Consider the following 18,145-nt stretch of genomic DNA (forward strand, 5'->3'; position numbering starts at 1 on the left):
GGCCTCTTGCCAGTCAGCCGTATTGAGCATGGGCAAGGGAGATTGGTCCAAAGCAATATAGTTTACTGAAGCAGAAGGCACGCATTCAGGGGGTAGGCCCAAAGTTTCAGGAACACATCCATGAAGGCTCTCATGGGCCTCCGGCTCTCGGCGACTTACACTGCAAATAGCTCTCACTCCATCCGTGGGTATCACAGCAAGTCGTGGTGCCTGTGGACGCCTGGACAATGCATCTGCATCTACATTGCTTCTCCCTGATCGGTACTGAATGCTGAAGTCATAGCTAGCCAAAGCGGCCACTCATCTTTGCCCTGTAGCATCCAGTTTAGCACTTGTTAACACATAAGTCAGTGGGTTGTTGTCTGTCCACACCTGGAACTGAGCCCCATACAAGTAGTCTCGAAATTTCTCAGTGATGGCCCATTTCAAGGCCAAGAACTCCGGCTTGTGGGTGGGATAGCGGGTTTCACTATCAGACAGTCCTCGGCTGGCAAAGGCTACAGGTTTACGCTTGCCTTCCACCTCCTGGTACAGTACTGCCCCCAGACCCTCCAAACTGGCATCAGTATGCAGGATAAATGGCTTGCTTGGGTCAGCAAATACTAGGACTGGGGCATGAGTTAGGCAAGTAATGATTGCTCAAAAAGCCCTTTCACATCTCTCATCCCACCGTGGCCCAAAGGGTTCGAAGGGGCCATAGTGTCTCTGCACGGAAGGCCTTTTATTCTTGGTCTTAGATTTGTCCTTGCTGGACTGATATCCCCTAGTAAGATCATTGAGGGGTTTTACAATTGTAGCATAGTTTGTCACAAATCTGCGGTAATAACCACTAAACCCAAGGAAGGCCTTGAGTTCTCTGTAGTTGCTTGGACGTGGCCATGTAGTGAGTGCTTCTATTTTATCAGGATCAGTACTCACACCCTCTTGGGACACGATGTGCCCCACATACTTCACCGAGGTCCTGCAGAACTGGCATTTGTCAATTGAAAGCTTCAAACCATAATCCTCCAGCCTATCAAGCACTTTAAGAAGTCTTTCTTCATGCTCCTCCAAAGTTCTTCCAAACACAATCAGGTCATCCAAATAAACTAACACTTGCAGGAAATTCATGTGTCCCACAACTTTCTCCATAAGACGTTGAAATGTGGCAGGTGCTCCAGAAATCCCTTGGGGCATGCATTTGAACTGATAAAACCCTAATGGGCAGATGAAGGCTGTCTTCTCCTTATCTTCTTCACCCAGAGGGATCTGGTAGTATCCACTCCGAAGATCCAACACAGAGAACCACTGGCTTCCCAGCAAACAGTCTAAGGCATCTTGAACTCGAGGCATTGTGTACTGGTCAACCACAGTACGGCGGTTTAGGGTGCGGTAGTCAATACACATCCGGATTTTCCCATTCTTTTTACGGACCACCACAATGGGCGAGGCGTATGAGCTGCGGGACTCTGTAATGATGCCATTTGCAGCCAGCTCTTGAAGATGTTGTCGCACATCTTCCATCTCGGAGAGAGCAAGCCTCCTAGATCTCTCTCTGAAAGGTCAAGAGTCATGTAGTCTGATGTTGTGCTCTACTCCTTTTGCACATCCCACATCCCATTCATGCAATGAGAACACCTTGGATCTTTCACAAAGTTTCCTTCTTAGGCGATCTTTCCACTCCTCGGACAATGGTGAATCTCCAAAGTCAAACTTTGCTGGGTCTATTGTTGGCACTTGAGTCTCACACTGGGGTTTTACAATTGATTCAGGCTCAAAGAGGTCTGCTATCTTTTGTCCTTGCCTCACAACAACATCTCTACTTGTTTCATCAGCAATCAGTATAGTCACCTTTTCCTGGGCTTCAGCAGGTAGGGTTATGACTCCACTGGGGACCGGCACTCCTTCCGGGAGCTCTCCTTCAGCCAGCTGCTCTATCATTGCTAATGCCCCTTTACTGCCTTTCAGCCTGGTACTCATGACAAGTACTTCTTGCTCCGTCCTTGCAGGCACTACTAAGGGGGTTGTACCCATGTACTTCAGTGCCCCAATCGGTAGCTCAGATGTCTCCTTCTTGGTGCTCTCAATCTTCCTATAGGCTTCAGCACAAAGCGTATGGATCATCAGGGTACTCAGGTACTGGTCCCCAGCCCGTTGTCTGCAGTAAACCGCGAGCACCTTGAAGAGGCTGGAGTTGGTCCCTATCAGCACAGACACAACAGAGGTCCCTTTCGGGTCAGGGCATATTAAGGCAGCGGTGTCCACCTCTTGCTTTAACCCAGCAACCTCCTCTGGGAATTCCAGGTGCACTATGACATACCCTTGATAGGGGTATTTATCCATGCTGAGGCCACACAGACCAATGCCAGTCAGTGGCTGTATGGGCAGGTGCCTAAGCATCTGTTGGTAGAATGACTGAAATATAATAGTCACTTGAGATCCAGTGTCAAGCACGGCTTTACACTCCGCCCCTTCAATCCTCACCATGACCTCTGCTCGAGGCCCTATCAGTCCTGCAGGGATTCCAGCTGGATAGTCTCTTCTGGGGGAATCTTCAAATCCTCTAGGCCTAGGTGGTCTCTGTCCCCGGACCTTCTGGCAGCTACTGGATCTCTTCCAACTAATCCTCAGCTTTTCATACACTAAGGAGGGGTTCTCTTCCTTATGGCAGTTAGCAGCACTGTGCCCATCCTGACCACACCGGTAGCAAAAGAATTGTCCTTTCCCCATTTGGCGAGGTGGGACGGTGACTCTAGATACTGACTTCTCTATCATCACAGTCTGAGGCTCCTTATTCCTGGAAATCTTAGCTCGGTCAATGATGCTTTGCAGCGCAGCTATCCATTCTGTCAGGACCTGCATTTGTTGGGCAAGTTCCTCTGTGGTGCTCACCATCAGTACACTGGCCATTGGCAGTGGCGTCGTGCTGGCTGGTTCCAATGTTTGGGCTTCCCAACACTCACTGGCTGCCTGCCTTTCTTCTTCTTCCCTGACCTCCTTTATCAGCTGGGAGTAACTTGGGGGATGTTCCTGCCGTTCTCTTAGTCGGAGATGAAGTAGGATTGGGTTCCGATACTGAGTCCCTCTTACAACTTGAGCCAGTCTGGTCTGATCCATCTGCTCAGCAGTCACTGCTCCCCTCATAACAGCTCTCTGAAGTAGTCTCTCCAGCCTCTGTATATAGGCTGAAATTTTCTCACCCCTTTGCTTTCGGGAATTAATGAATTTACAGTAACTGTCCTCAGGGCCCTCTACGCTCCCAAAGGTATTATCAAGGGCCTCTAGGCAGTCCTTCACCCTGACCTCAGGGTCAGTGAGCTTCAGGGTGCGAATTACATCTAATGCTGGGCCACTAAGGCTCTCTATTAGACATCGTCGCTTTTCTACATCGGGTACGGCCCACTCCCGCAGCATTTCAGTAGTATGCTCCGACCAGAGTTCAAACTCCTCTTCCCCATCAAATAACCTTAACTTACGACAAGAGTTCGACGTAGCATAGGCCAACACAATCTTTTCCAATATATGCCCCAGTGCTTTTGCCCAATCATAGGCTGAGTCTGCCGCCCCTGAGCTAGAGGCTGCAGGACTGGGGCCCAACAAACCCGACATATTAGCCATTATACAAACAGTAGTTTCCTCAAAATATAAACACAATTATTTCCCAATACAGTGGAACACTCAACAGGTGCTTGCGAGGGGTACTGACCCAGGTATCCCGGACGAGCCCCCAAAAATGTAACCCTTCTGCCCCTCTGAGTTGGCAGAAGGGCCGGGTTCAGTATCCAGGGGTTCCGTTTCAGAAACACAATGCATAACCGGCTCGAGCCCCCACCCAGTGACCTGGGACACTCACATACCACACCCCCCGGGCGCCTCTAGGAGGCAATACTTCCCCTCTCGCAAGCACGGAGTCTGAGTGTAGCAAAATCTTTTTAATAAAGGAAGGAATCAATGCGGCATCCCATTGGAGAAACACCACAAACAGGGTTATAACACAAACCATAAACAAAAACCCACCTCCAAGTACGTTTGGCACTGTCCTTTTTCCCCTTAGGGTTTTAAGTCCAATCACCCCAAAGTCCAACAATCCAAAAGTCTCTGGTCAATGCCACCCCAGAGTGCGAGAGTTTATCTGTAGAGGTCCCTCCCCCCAGCCTGGGTAGAAAGGGCACCTTACGTGGTCCAGGGCCAACTGCCCTGCCTCTCCGTGGGTTCTGCTTCTGCCCTCTCCACGAACTGCTCCGCTTTACCAGCCGCTCCACTCTGCTCCTCCAGCCGTCCTCAGAAACTGCTCCGCTCCACCAGCTGCTCTGCTCCATGAGCTGCTCTGCAAACTGCTCGGCTCCGCTCGCTTTGTGGGCCGCTCCACCTGTCCCACAGCTACTCCGCTCTGCCAGCCGCTCTGCTGCCACCAGCTGTCCCGTGATCCGCTCCAGCCGTCCCCGCAACTGCTCCACTCCACCAGCTGCTCTGTTCCACAGTATAACTTCAGGCTCCCCCACTAGTTAGCACAGTACTCAGTGCTCTCAGCTCAGTTATTTCAGCTCTTTAGTGATTTCAACTCTTAGTGATCTCAGCTCTTAGTGGGGGAGCCCCAGTGCTAGTGCACCTTTAGCCCAAAGTGAGTTCAGCTCAGTAACCAGTATTTAGATTCTTGAGGGAATAAAAGAAAATCAACTCTGACATTCCACAGTGGAGAGAGGAGGAGGTGGAACTGGTGCTTCTGGCACCACAAGAAGACTGCACCACCAAGCACAGATGCCTGTCCCCAGCCTCTCTCAATTCACTGGGTTTTGGAACCCATGTCCCTTGTCTAGCAAGTACCACCCAACTGAGGGTGAGTCATTTGTCACCAAGCAGTCCCACAGCTCAGCAGTCTGGGATAGGGTAGGCGTGCCTATGCAAATACACTCTCTGAAATTCTTTCCACCAGATGTCAGGGTAGAGCTTATCCTGACTCTGCTTACACTTAGAATGTTCCAGACCCTTCTCTTTTAAATATCTGAAACAAAACACAATGGAAGACATCAACAGTTTGGAAAACAAAACCTGTCAACTCATCTACTGCAGCCATCCTGATAAATCCTAGCCCTCCTCCCTCCATCCTGTGAGATTTTACATGCCAAAAAAATATGCAATGTTAACACCACAGAGCATCTTTTCAATGAAATGATACCGTGACAAAATGATACCTTTTCATGGTTTTTTTCAGAAAGCCTGAACAATAATATATTACTGTTTTGATCAAAATGTGATATTACCCCTTCTGACATTACATTAGCATATGCAATATACTATATTCCTTCAAAAACAAAAAGTACTTGAACAGATGGAAATTGTTGCAAGAATTATCCATATTCACTGATTCCACAGATCCATTTTTGAAATCAGTTAATCTGTAACATTTTGTTTGAAATCATAGGGAAAAACATCTACACTGTAATCCTTTATACTTGTCTGCTGTGCCTGGATACCCATTGGTTGACAGCAGTTATTTGCCACAAAAAGATCAAATGTGAATAGGCTGTATATTATAGAGAGAAATATATTTGGAGGGAAGCCTTTTAAAAAATACTTGCAGCCTATACTTGTCAACCAGCTGATGATAAATTCAGAGGCTCATCTCCTCTCTGTGTAAGTGGGGTTTCTCCCAATCATTCCTGTTGCAACTGTGTCATTTTTTTTCCCTCAGGCGTAAACTGTATTTCTAGTTCAGTGGGCAATGGGAATACGGGTGATCATACAGAGAACTGAGAAGCATTAGCAAAAGTTGGAGCAAAGAGGGGAGACTTGGAAATCACCTGACTGTACTGAGGCCCTGATCCTTCCAAGACTTATGCACACTCTTAATTTAAATGCAAGTAGTCCAATTGACTTCAGTGAGACTACTTACATATGTAAAATAAGGCATATGTGTAAGTTTCTGCAGGACCTGGGCCTGTCATTAGATCTGGGCATTGCTAATAAATCTCTCATTCATAAGGACTGAAAATTCAAATAAAATAAACACTCAGACTGTTTATATATTTTTTTTAAAGTTCTTAGCTCTAGCTTTTGAGCTGATTGGGCAACAAAATGGCAAATGAAATTTAATGTGGATAAATGTAAAGTAATACACATTGGAAAAAATAACCCCAACTATACATATAATTTGATGGGGGCTAATTTAGCTACAATGAGTCGGGAAAAAGATCTTGGCGTCATCGTGGATACTTCTCTGAAGATGTCCACGCAGTGCGCAGAGGCGGTCAAAAAAGCAAACAGGATGTTAGGAATCATTTAAAAGGGGATAGAGAATAAGACTGAGAATATATTATTGCCCTTATATAAATCCATGGTACGCTCACATCTCGAATATTGTGTACAGATGTGGTCTCCTCACCTCAAAATAGATATTCTAGCACTAGAAAAGGTTCAGAAAAGGGGCAACTAAAATGATTAGGGGTTTGGAGAGGGTGCCATACGAGGAAATATTAAAGAGGCTAGGCCTCTTCAGCTTGGAAAAGAGGAGACTAAGAGGGGGATATGATAGAGGTACATAAAATCATGAGCAATGTGGAGAAAGTGGATAAGGAAAAGTTATTTACTTATTCCCATAATACAAGAACTAGGGGTCACCAAATGAAATTAATAGGTAGCAGGTTTAAAACAAATAAAAGGACGTTCTTCTTCACACAGTCAACTTGTGGAACTCCTTACCTGAGGAGGTTGTGAAGGCTGGGGCTATAACAATGTTTAAAAGGGAACTGGATAAATTCATGGTGGCTAAGTCCATAAATGGCTATTAGCCAGGAAGGGTAAAGAATGGTGTCCCTAGCCTCTGTTCACCAGAAGATGGAGATGGATGGCAGGAGAGAGATCACTTGATCATTGCCTGTTAGCTTCATTCCCCCTGGGGCACCTAGCATTGGCCACTCTCGGTAGACAGATACTGGGCTAGATGGACCTTTGGTCTGATCCGGTAGGGCCGTTCTTATGTTCTTATGAGTTTATGTGGATGTTAGAAGTCTCCTATGCAACTCCATTGCAATAACATGGGATAAGTGGCCAAATTATATTATACAGCAAGGACAGCATGCAACGCTGTATGTCTGGGGTCCTAACAAAATAGGCACAAAGCTGCAGTTTTGCTTTAGACACAGCTGACATCAAGCCTGCATTGTTATGTCTCTTGTATGTAAAAAGTGAGATCTAGATAGTGAATTATAATGGGGGACAATCCACTAAAAGGTTTGGTAGAAAAATAAAAGCTATGCATAAAAGAATGGAAAAACACTATGTAGAATACAGGTATTGTATTTCTGTTAGTTTGTTAGTTTTGATAGCTTGTCATCCGGGAAGCAACTGCAAACAATCATTAATCTTTTGGGTAAAAGCCTTAAACTAATTTTGCAGTTAACTTTGAATTTTGTTTTTAAGGTTAGACTTCAAAAACAAAGATCCTACATACAGGTACAATCAACATCCCCTGGACAACCACAACTCTAGTCCTGGATCATTCCTTGAAAACAGCCAGCAACGTACAATGAGCCAGAGTGTACACCCGCAGGATACATGTAAGTCTCATTGACTTCAGATGGAGTTACTTGTATGCTGCCATGGAAGAATCATGGCCCATTAAATTGATTCTACTTCCAGTGAAGTTAACAAGAGAAGAACTGGAAAGAGTCAATGTCCTGTTATCAATGACTGCAAAAATTAAGAATGCATCTTATTAGACTACCTTATAGAATCTGATGACTGCACATAGCTATTCTTTTAGACTGGAAGCTGGTTGAGGCATGGGCTGGCATTACTATAGGGATGTACAGTACCTAGCACAATAGGGTCCTGACCTGCTTGGCCTCTAGGCACTACTACGGCTATACAAGGGTTAAACAATAAATATTTACACTAAGCTGCATCTGTATTTACATCAGAAACAGTTGTGCATCCTGGCTTCTTCAGGGCCACATGAAATCCCATTAGAAATGCACACTTGGCTACTTTGTTCTCAGTATAGTTTTTGGTTCATAATCATTGCACACCCCTTCCCCACAGTTCTTATGCTTCAATATAGTTGTTCACTTAGCTATTGTACCAACACATACATGCCTCATACTCATGAAGCAATCAGTCAACCTATGGAACTCTTTTTTTTATTTTTTTTTAAATCTTGGCCTTAATGATTCCTCAAAGAACCTATAGCTAGGGATAATCCATTTTTCTATGTTAAATCAAAATAAATAAACTAAGATATGAAGGCAAGGAGTCCAAATCATAGTTTTATAGGAGAAATATTTTGCTAGCAGTAAATTAGTGATTGTTTAAATATTCTGCTAAGAATTGTTAAAAGGAACAGAGATGATCTAAAAGGAAGGTAAACACTTTGCTACAGACCTCACATGTGAAAGAATAACCTATTTCAATATTTTTGGGCCTGGTCCAAATCCTTCTGAAATCTGTGGGAATCACTCAACTGACTTCTGTGGGCTTTGGTTTACGCTCTTTACGGTGGAAGTGGCATCTTTTGGAAGACACAAAATGAAGATCATCTTATTTGGGCCTTGATCTTGCAAACACTTATACATGGTATGTAATTTTATTTACTGTGACTAGTGACATGGGGTTACTCATAATGCATAAAGTAAGGAGGTGTGTAAGGTTTGGTGCCTTGGCCATGAAAGACATCATGGATCTTTTTGTAAGTGTGGGGGTGTTAACCTCAGTGTCTTGCCATATTCTAAAAATCAGATAATTACAATTTGGCTACCTCAATTCACTGTGTGATTTTGATTGAGTAGGGTATTCTTTACTACCATTTCCAAACTGCTGAATAGAATTACTGATTATGCACTCCCCTCCAGCAACAGCTGCACTGAAGAAGTACTTAAAGTGGCCATACCACTTTCCAAGTAAATTTTGCTATCATTTACATGAGTAAGCTAGTATGACAAACTAAAAAAGCAAGAGAAAAACAAGGATGAGGGATATTAATAAAAAATTAAATCTAAAGAAAAATTAATGTTGGATAAAAAGACTTTGCTCATTTCCTAGGAACAGAAATTACCATGATGGATCAGATCAGTGGCTCATCTAGTCCAATATCCTGTCACGGACAATATCCCATACTGAAACTTTGGAGTAAAATGGAAGAAAAACTTTTAGTAGATAGAGATGGAATAAACTATCCATAGAGAACGCTTTTTCCTAACTCCTAATAATTAAAGGCTCTTTTAGTCCCTCAAGCATGAGATTGTTATATCCCTTCTAAATCTAATTTTTTTTAATTAATTTTTTTTATTGTAACTGAATGTTCTTGTTACCTATAACAACATCCAATCCTTTTCTGAATTCTGCAAACTGGCAAAATTTTCAAAAGTTTAAGAGTGTTAACAATTATAAAACTTTAACTTTCCGAATCTCAACGTCTGTCATTAAATAGTCTGCCCATGATTTCCCACAACTGTGAAAATTAAAATCAATAAAAATCTGTCAAAATTATTTTAAAAAGAAAATTGAATTCTGCCAAGCCTTTCTATGTAATTAACATACAAAAAGTGCTTTTGCTTCTTTTCAGAGAAAGGTGCTATGTAGGGCTTAATCTTCAGATCTCTACACGAAGTTCATCTTTTTGGGGGGCTTAGCAAGTGATCAGATGTATAAATTATTATGAGCGAGTTGTTTTGTGATTTGTATGGTTGGTCGAGGATGCATTTGTATAGTTTTTATTTTTGTAATTATACATTTTAGTTTCTCTGAAAGCACGCACAGCAAGGGATAGGTACTTCAAATTGAAATCAAAACAAAAATAAATTACTGTAAAAGCAATAGGCTACAAATTTGTTTCAAGCAACTTGTTACAACAAAATAGAGCTCACTAGAAAGCATTAAAATATTTGTAATATCTTGTGTGCTAGCAAAAATGTTTATTTATCTCATATAGCTACTCATAAATACTTGTAATCCACAAACAACATAATGCATTATCAAGACAAACATGAAATTTATGTCTACTGAAATTAGTAAATCAGTAATGGCCCAATTATTAGAATTGTTGATCACCTACAACTTTATCTGAAGTCAATGGAAAACACATCTATTTAGCACTTGTGAAAAATCATGGATTTAGGAGCCTAACTTTGCTATTTTTGAAAAACAGGCCCTGTTTAAAAAACAAACAAACAAACAAAACAAAAAATACCTTATTGGTACCATTTCTGTCTACAAAGAGCCAAGGAAAATATGCTTTAAAAACAGGAGATTTTATTTGATAAGTACATCATTTATTTTAAATTAACAATTAAAAACCCAAAGCATGTCATTTATTAGTGTTAAACAAATGTTCCAGATCAGCATTTCACAAAAATCGAAAGAATTTCAGATTTCAAACTATTTCAGAATATGCCTCCCATAAGGAACATTATCTCCCAAAGTAAACAGTTTTAGTAAAAGTGCAGGTGGAATATTAGAATATTTTGGCAGTATATTTTAAACAAAGGAACCTTTTTTTTTATTTTTGTAATTGCCTGGTTATATTAATAAAGACTTGGAAAAACCAGAACTCTGCTGAAAACAGACTGTTACCCTTTCCTGTGTTGCTGTTTTTCTCATAAAAATGATCCAGCTGTTTTTTTTTTCCTTTCAATTTCACTAGGCATTTTGGAAGAGATCAGTCTCAAGAAAGCCAGCCTGGCAGTATAAGACATGCAGATAACCTAGATATAATGACTGATACTCTGAAAGCACCTTAGATAGGAAAAAAGAATATGTTCTACATTCTTCTTGTTTTACAGCAGCGTAGTAATAATTAATAGTAGCCAAAGTGCACACTGGTAGCTACAAGTATCCTGGTACAGTACTCAGCAATGAAGGAAAAATATTTGTATGACCCCTATGTAGCACAGTATGCAGTTACTGTGCTTTCTTCTTGTTTTATGGATAATTTAAGCCACTGTCCATGTGCACAGCAGAAATAACAATGTTCCTCTCTAAAACAGAGTGACACCTTCCAAGCAAAAAATAGGCCAGCAGGCGCAGCAGCCTGAGGCAGAACGGTGGTGCATTATTGGCAAGAAAAAGTATTAGGCAGATCCTCAATTTGTATAAATCGTTGTAGTTCCGTTGAAGTCAATGAATCTAAAACAAATTTACAGCAGTTGAGTTTCTGGCCTTATGGCTCCATGGACATCTGCAGTCGAGAGACTCATCCCATAATTATAGATTATTTTTTATTACACTCGCACTCAGAAGCCCTTATCAGACTGGGCTCCCATTCTGCTGGGTGCTGTACAAACAATAGATTTTTAGCGTAACAAATCTTGGAAGGCTATGGTTTAAAAAAGAAAAAGATTGTTTAACAGTCTTCATTTACAGAACCAAGCCAACAGTCTAAAGTATATGAATACTTGGTGACACCATCTAACCTTTTGTATAAATTTGATTGCTTTACATAAACCTCATTTAATGCTTAGCCTTCCTTCTTAATTTTCCCCCATAATTATGTTAAAAACTTAGGTGGTGCCTGCTTTTCTTTAACTGATTATTCTGTACGGCTCTGGCAGTTTGCTCCTTGAGTTCCTTCTTTAGACAAGTGCTAAGTGAAAAAGTTGAACTTTTCTTTTAAAAATCAATTTAAAGTGTGAAATCCTTCAGACACTGTTATTTCAGGTTAGGGATAACATTTTGATTTAGGTTAACTCTGTTGCCAATCAATTTAAGTTAAACCAAAAAAGCCTCATTTAAACCAAAGTAAGTCTATGCAGGGCACTGCACCAGTTTAAAATAGGTTTAAATTCACACCTTAGGTTCAGACTGATGCAGCTTTCTCATGTAGACATGTCCTTCCACACCTTCTGGTAGGTTTCCTTGTTTTATGGTGTTCTATGACTCTCCAACTCTGAAATGTTTTTATCCTAACTCACAAACATATCCAAAATATAACTATCAATTGTGATGAACATTTTTTAATGTATGAAATTTGTGATCCATCACATAATGACAGATAGACCTGGGTGTTAAAATGTGCAATACTTCCAATAAGTGTATTAATCCCAATTCCTAAAAATATGAAAATTAAAATTTGATGTTCCCAAATGTTCATATTTTTGAAGTGTGAGAAGTTACATTCTTGAAAAGAAGTGTTTTGTAAGGAGGGAATTTAACTGACTGTCACAAAAGGAAATGAAGTACAGCAAAATTAAATAAATTTGTGGAGGAAGTATAGTGTTATAATATGGCATAATCTTCTAAATCCACTGTCAACAGTGTATACTATGAAGCTATTTATCCAGTATTACATCCTATACCTGAATTCAAGTTCCTGGAATAGTTATGCAAACCACTTATTTTTTACTAGTATACAATTTTTTGAAATACAGATGAAGTACATGTAGAAGTTCGAATTTGGAAAGGTTCTACAACAATGCAATTAGTAGCCAAAAAGGTTCCAATCCTGTTACTGGCTCCACGTGAGTAGACCCCTGCACCTTCCTGAGCCAACTGCACGACCAAAGTTTGATCGAAATTCACTAATAAAGCAGAACAGCTGCATAAGCTTTAAGAATATTAGACAAACCTGAGCGAAGACCATTGCAAATGTCCAAAAAAATCAGTCAACTCACAATATAGTGCAACATAAATCATAATCTGCATTACAAATACTGTTTGAGTGCAGATACATGTATGTGATTAAAACAAAACTCTAGCCATGAAGTCCTGCTGATAAATGGTCCCCTATACATACTCAAGCTTTCAGGTGTACATATATGTCTTATCATTTAAGAACAGTCACTGCAAAATTTGTGAAAAGTCACTAGCTTCCAAAATTACAAAGTCAATAAGTTTGCCCAAAAAACAAAGTCAAACATTTTAGAATGGGCTGCTTTATGTACTAGATCCAATCACTTTTTCAAATGAGGAAATTCATTTTAATCCTTATTGAGAAGTCTATGGATTAGATTGGGTAGAATCAAGAATTCTACTCTATTCTCTCTTCCACCTTCTACTGTTTTATACCACAAACAATCTTTTATTACTGAAATTCCTGCTAAAATTTCTAAGTCAGCAAACCAAAATGAAAATCAAAACATAGAGTTTTGCCTTTTTCATTGTAAAAGCAAAAGACTGATAAGCGGGGTTGTCTCTGACCTATGCTTAAAAAAAAGTCTCTCGGTAATTTCCAGATCTAGAGCATTTATTTAAGACAATTGCATTTATGCTTCATTTCTTTTCAAAAAATTTCCATCATTAAGATTCACTTCAATACTTTTCTTCTATTGGCCTCCACTCATAAATATACTCTTACTCACCCATCCACTGTTTGAGTAAACATGTTTACGTGTATAAGATTTTAGGGCCAAACTTTCAACAAAAGCATTAGCAGGCTAAGGACTTAGCATTTCTTAGATTCTATACTGGCACTGTCATGTACGTCATTAATACTAACCATCTTGTCAGTTTCTAACTTAGCATTCATTTTGTGGTCCATATTCTGTAAGAGTGCTGGAAGATCAAGAACAGAAGAAATTATATAATGAGGTAGCAGATAAGTGTTTACTGGCATTGTCATTGTTTTATTTATCCAGACAGTTGCTTTCAAACCTGCATTCAGGCCTCCTTGAATATCTGTGTCTAGTGAGTCACCAACCATCACACAGTCTCAAGGCTGTACCCCGAGCAGATCACAACAATGATGAAATATAGATGGTGCTGGTTTCTCTTCTTTCTGTTCTCCTCCCACAACAATAGCATCAAAGTATGGTTGACAGGCACAAGCTTCAATTTTCTCCCTCTGAGTGAGTTTGTCTCCATTAGTTAATAAAAGCAAGCGGACCATTTTTCGAAGTTCAGTAAGCATGCTTCTTGTCTCCTCTGTTAGGGTTAGATGCTGTAGGCGTGTAGTTTTCCAAAGGAAATAACATTCTGCTGCCAGATTTCGATTAGCCTCATCACCCTTTGTTTCTTGTATTGCTTCTTCCCAATGTGAGATCCTTAAATCAGTAATGCACACCTTAGCTGGATCATGACACTCTTTGAGGAGCTTTTCCTGGACCTTATTACAAATCATGTGAGCTTCTCCTTCATCACACTGATGTTTTGATTGCAAAATATTTATTACCTTTAACAAATGTAAAGGGAAAGGAAGGTTACAATAAGGCATTAAAACTTTAGGGCCAGATTCTGCCACCCTGGCTTATATGAAGTATTACTTTCTTCCAGAGTAGTCTCACTGAACTAAATCGGGATACTCCTTGAGTAATGTATTGTTCAACATTAGTAAGGATGGCAGAATGTGGCCCATAGTTTAAAGTGACTTAACACTGAATTATTAAAAAAACTAACCCATAAGCATAGCTCCACTGCATCAGCAGGAGCCCTCAGAAGGCACTGTGCTTTGGCTTCCCTCCAACACCAGAGGGTATGTGGGAGGGAACAAGAGAGAGTAAATTACTTCACCCCTGAGTGTAGCATACACTTAATATGACCACATAAGGCAGGGGTGGGCAAAGATTTTGGCCCAAGAACCACATCTGGATATGGAAATTGTATGGTGGGCCATGAATGCTCATAAAATTGGGGGTTGGGTGCAGGAGGGTGTGAGGGCTCCAGCTAGGGGTGCAGGCTCTGGGGTGGGGCCAGAAATGAGTTCAGGGTGTGGGAGGGGACTCCAGGCTGGGACAGGTGGCTGGGGTGCTCATGGGGGGATGAGGGCTCCGGCTGGAGGTACGGGCTCTAGTTTGCAGGAGGGTGGGACTGAGGGGTCTGGAAGGTGGGAAGGGAATCAGAGTTGGGGCACAGGAGGGGGTCAGGGGTGCAGGCTCTGGGCAGCGCTTACTTCGAACTCCCAGAAGCAGCAGCATGTCCCCCCTCTGGCTCCTATGTGGAGGTGCAGCCAAAGGTCCGCAGGTGCTGCCCCTGCAGCTCGCATTGGCCCTGTTTGCTGGCTAGTGGAAGCTGCGGGGGTGGGCAGCTCAGCCTGCAGAGCCTCAGGCTGCCCCTACCTATAAGAGCAGGAATGTGCTTCTGCTTCTGGGATCTGGGTGGAGCAAGCCCCTGACCACGCTCCCCAGCAGGAGAGGGCTGGATAAAAACGTCTGAAGGGCTGTATGTAGCCCCTGGGCCGTAGTTTGCCCACCCCTGATGTAAGGGATACCTGGGTGGGAGGTTAATCCTTCATACTCCCACGGGGGCTAGCACAATCTAATGCTGAATCTGTGACAGCGTGATGTTCAGACTCATGGTCTAAACCGTTATAAATCTCTGAAGAAACCTGTTAATACTCTATCAATAAGTGATCCAACTTCAGAGCCTTGTAATTTCTCCTACAAAATCACAAATAGTAACAAACAGCCTAATTGTGCAGCCTGTATTTAGGATGACTAAAGTAAGGCCTCAGATATCACAGGGATGGGCACTGCTGAGACCCCTAAGCGAGGAATGGTGTGTCAGTTGCCCCTCGCCAGAAATAGCCCCAAGCAGCACAATGCTTCATACATGCACCTCCCCTCTTCCGTGCTGCTTTCGTAGATCCACAGCCACCTCCCATGTCAGCACTGGCCGCTGCACTAAGCCACCCCTCGGCCCGCTCCCCACCGCTTTGTTCCTGGGTCACCTAGTGGAGACCCAGCCCCCACCCATGTGCGCTGAGCCAGGCAGCCCACGCGGGGTACCAGCGAACTTGTTATTGCCCCTAATCCCCTGCACAGCCACGTAGCCGCCACCCGCCCAAGGCGGGTAATGGTGGGTGTCCCTCGGCCCCATACTGGCTGTGTCCTCCCTGTGCAGGGCACGGCAAGCGCCAGCGCCGCACAGGGACCCGGGGACGAAGGGGTTAGTAATGTTACGGGGGGGGAGCACGTGATGGGGTCCCCAGGGCAGCATTTCTGGGGGTGCCAGGCCCCGGAGGAGGTGGGGCAGCCAGGGCCGGTGCAACCATTTAGGCAGACTAGGCGGTTGCCTAGGGCGCCAAGATTTGGGGGCGCCAAAAAGCACCCCCACATTTTTTTAAGTGGTTGAGCGGCCGCTGCTGCTGGGATCGAGAGGGACTCGGAGCTGCCGGCAGCATCCGCAGCCAGCAGCCCAGGGTGTCCCCTGGGTCAGGGCGCCGCCGCGGCAGCCAGCAGCCCAGGGTTTATAGGGGGCAGGTTCTACATGTTTGCGGTGCTCGAGCACCAGCAATATTCAGGGCTGGGGGCCCTGCTCCAGCAATATTTGGAGCTCGGTCTCTCCCCCGGCTCTGCCTGGATCGGGCCCCGGCCCCGACCCCCGCGGGTCTGCCCCCCACACGCCCGTGCCTCACAGAAAGCAGCGCAGCGTCACTCCCCTGCCTGCTTCTGCTGCTGGAGTAGAGCGGCTCCGGCAGAACTGCTGTCTGCTGCCCCAGGGTCCTAGTGCCCCACATCGCCTACTGGCAGGGCAGGCTGCCCTTACTCTGTGCTTCCGCCCTCGCCCTGAGTCTCTCCAACACCCAAACCTCTCAGCCCCCCACACCCTAATCCTCTGCCTCAGCTCTGAGCCCCCCCACATCATGAATCCCTCATCCTCAGCCCCAACCCTCATCCCCCTGCACCCTAATCCTCTTCCCCAGTCCTCAGCCCCCCCGCATCATGAACCCCTCATCCTCAGCCCCAACCCTCATACTCCTGCACCCTAATGCTCTTCCCCAACCCTGAGCCCCCCCTGCAGCATGAACCCCTCATCCTCAGCCCCAACCCTCATCCCCCTGCGCTCCCTCCTATCCCCAAACTCCCTCCCAGAGTGTGCACCACCTCCCCTTTCCCACACACTCCTTCCCACTCCCCAAACTCCCTCCCAGAGCCTGCACCCCTCACCCTTTCCTACACCCCCACCCCCAGCCTGCACCCAAACTCCATCCCAAAGCCTGCACCCCTCACCCCCTCCTGCACACCCACCTCCTGCCCTAGCCCGGAGCCTGCACCCAGCACCCAAACTCCATCCCAAAGCCTGCACCCCTCCTGCACCCTAATCCCCCGCTCAGGGCCTGTACCCCAGAGCTCTCCCCCCAAACCCCTCCCAGAGCCTTAGGAAAGTGGGGGTGGAGTTTGGGGGGCAGGTTCTGGGCACCACCAAAATTTCTACAAACTTGCCACCCATGCCTGGGTCAGCGTGCCAACAGCAGCCCAGGGGTTCCACTGCGCAGTTGCTACTTCACTTCTCCCGGCTCCCAGGCTTGCGGCGCCAATCAGCTGTTTGGCACCGCAAGCCTGGGAGGAGAATTAGAGCAGGACGGCGTGCTCGGGGAGGACGCGGAGCAGAGGTGAGCTGGGGTGGGCAGTACAGGACTTGCATTTCTGGGGAAGATACAGACTGGTGGTGTGTTGGGGTCTCCCTGCAATATAACCAAAACCAGTGCTTAATTTGTAATGAAAGAGGTGCCAGGGCACAAGCTAGAGGTGGCAGGATGCCGGGACTCAAGCATCATGCAAGCAGCCGTGCAGCACTCCATGGACATTGGCAGCTGAGTGATGTGTGAGTGGAGATGGAGGATTGAGCTGCTGCTTGAATCTCTTGCATACACAAAATAAGTGATGCGGTAAGTCCAGACAGGGCCGACCTTAGGATTTATGGTGCCCTAGGCGAGATTATTAAACTGGTGCCCCTGTGCCTGATCTGCTCTTAGCAACACAAACATAAGCTTACAGTATTGCAAAACTTGCCACATTCACGTTATTAAAACCAGTTTAACTTAATTAAGCACACTGTAATGCTGATGGACTAGCACTAAAGAAGCAGCACTATAGAAAAAATTCTGATATGACAGAATGATGCAAATAATATATTTTTTTTAATTTATCAAAAATTTATTGGAAATTTATATGAAGAGGTATTGAAACAAATATTTGTTTTTAATTAAAAGCAATCTTTCTGGCTTTTTTGGCTGCAAAATCAGTAATAATGTCATCGTATGACAAAGACAAAGTCGTGTCTTGTTCAATTGCAAGAATAGCAAGACCAGTTAAGCGTTCCTGACTCATGGTAGAGCGGAGATAGTTTTTAATGAGCTTTAGTTTTGAGAAACTCTGTTCTCCTGATGCTATTGTTACAGGAATTGTCAGTAGAATACGAGTGGCAATGTACACATTAGGATATATGTCAACAAGTTTGCGGGTATGAATAAACTGTACAATGACCATCACCGATTTTGCATGTGGCAACATTGATGACA

At 44.0% G+C, this 18,145-nt stretch overlaps 2 pseudogenes; one reads left to right on the plus strand and one right to left on the minus strand.

The window, feature by feature from the left end:
• The window catches only part of LOC127049934 (sulfotransferase 6B1-like), an 85,621-nt pseudogene that overhangs the window by 44,772 nt on the left and 22,704 nt on the right, over positions 1-18,145 (plus strand).
• LOC127049936 (N-acylneuraminate-9-phosphatase-like) lies at positions 13,246-15,796 on the minus strand (annotated as a pseudogene).

This window comes from Gopherus flavomarginatus, chromosome 4 (genome assembly GCF_025201925.1).
Source record: "Gopherus flavomarginatus isolate rGopFla2 chromosome 4, rGopFla2.mat.asm, whole genome shotgun sequence".
NCBI classification, from domain to species: domain Eukaryota; kingdom Metazoa; phylum Chordata; order Testudines; family Testudinidae; genus Gopherus; species Gopherus flavomarginatus.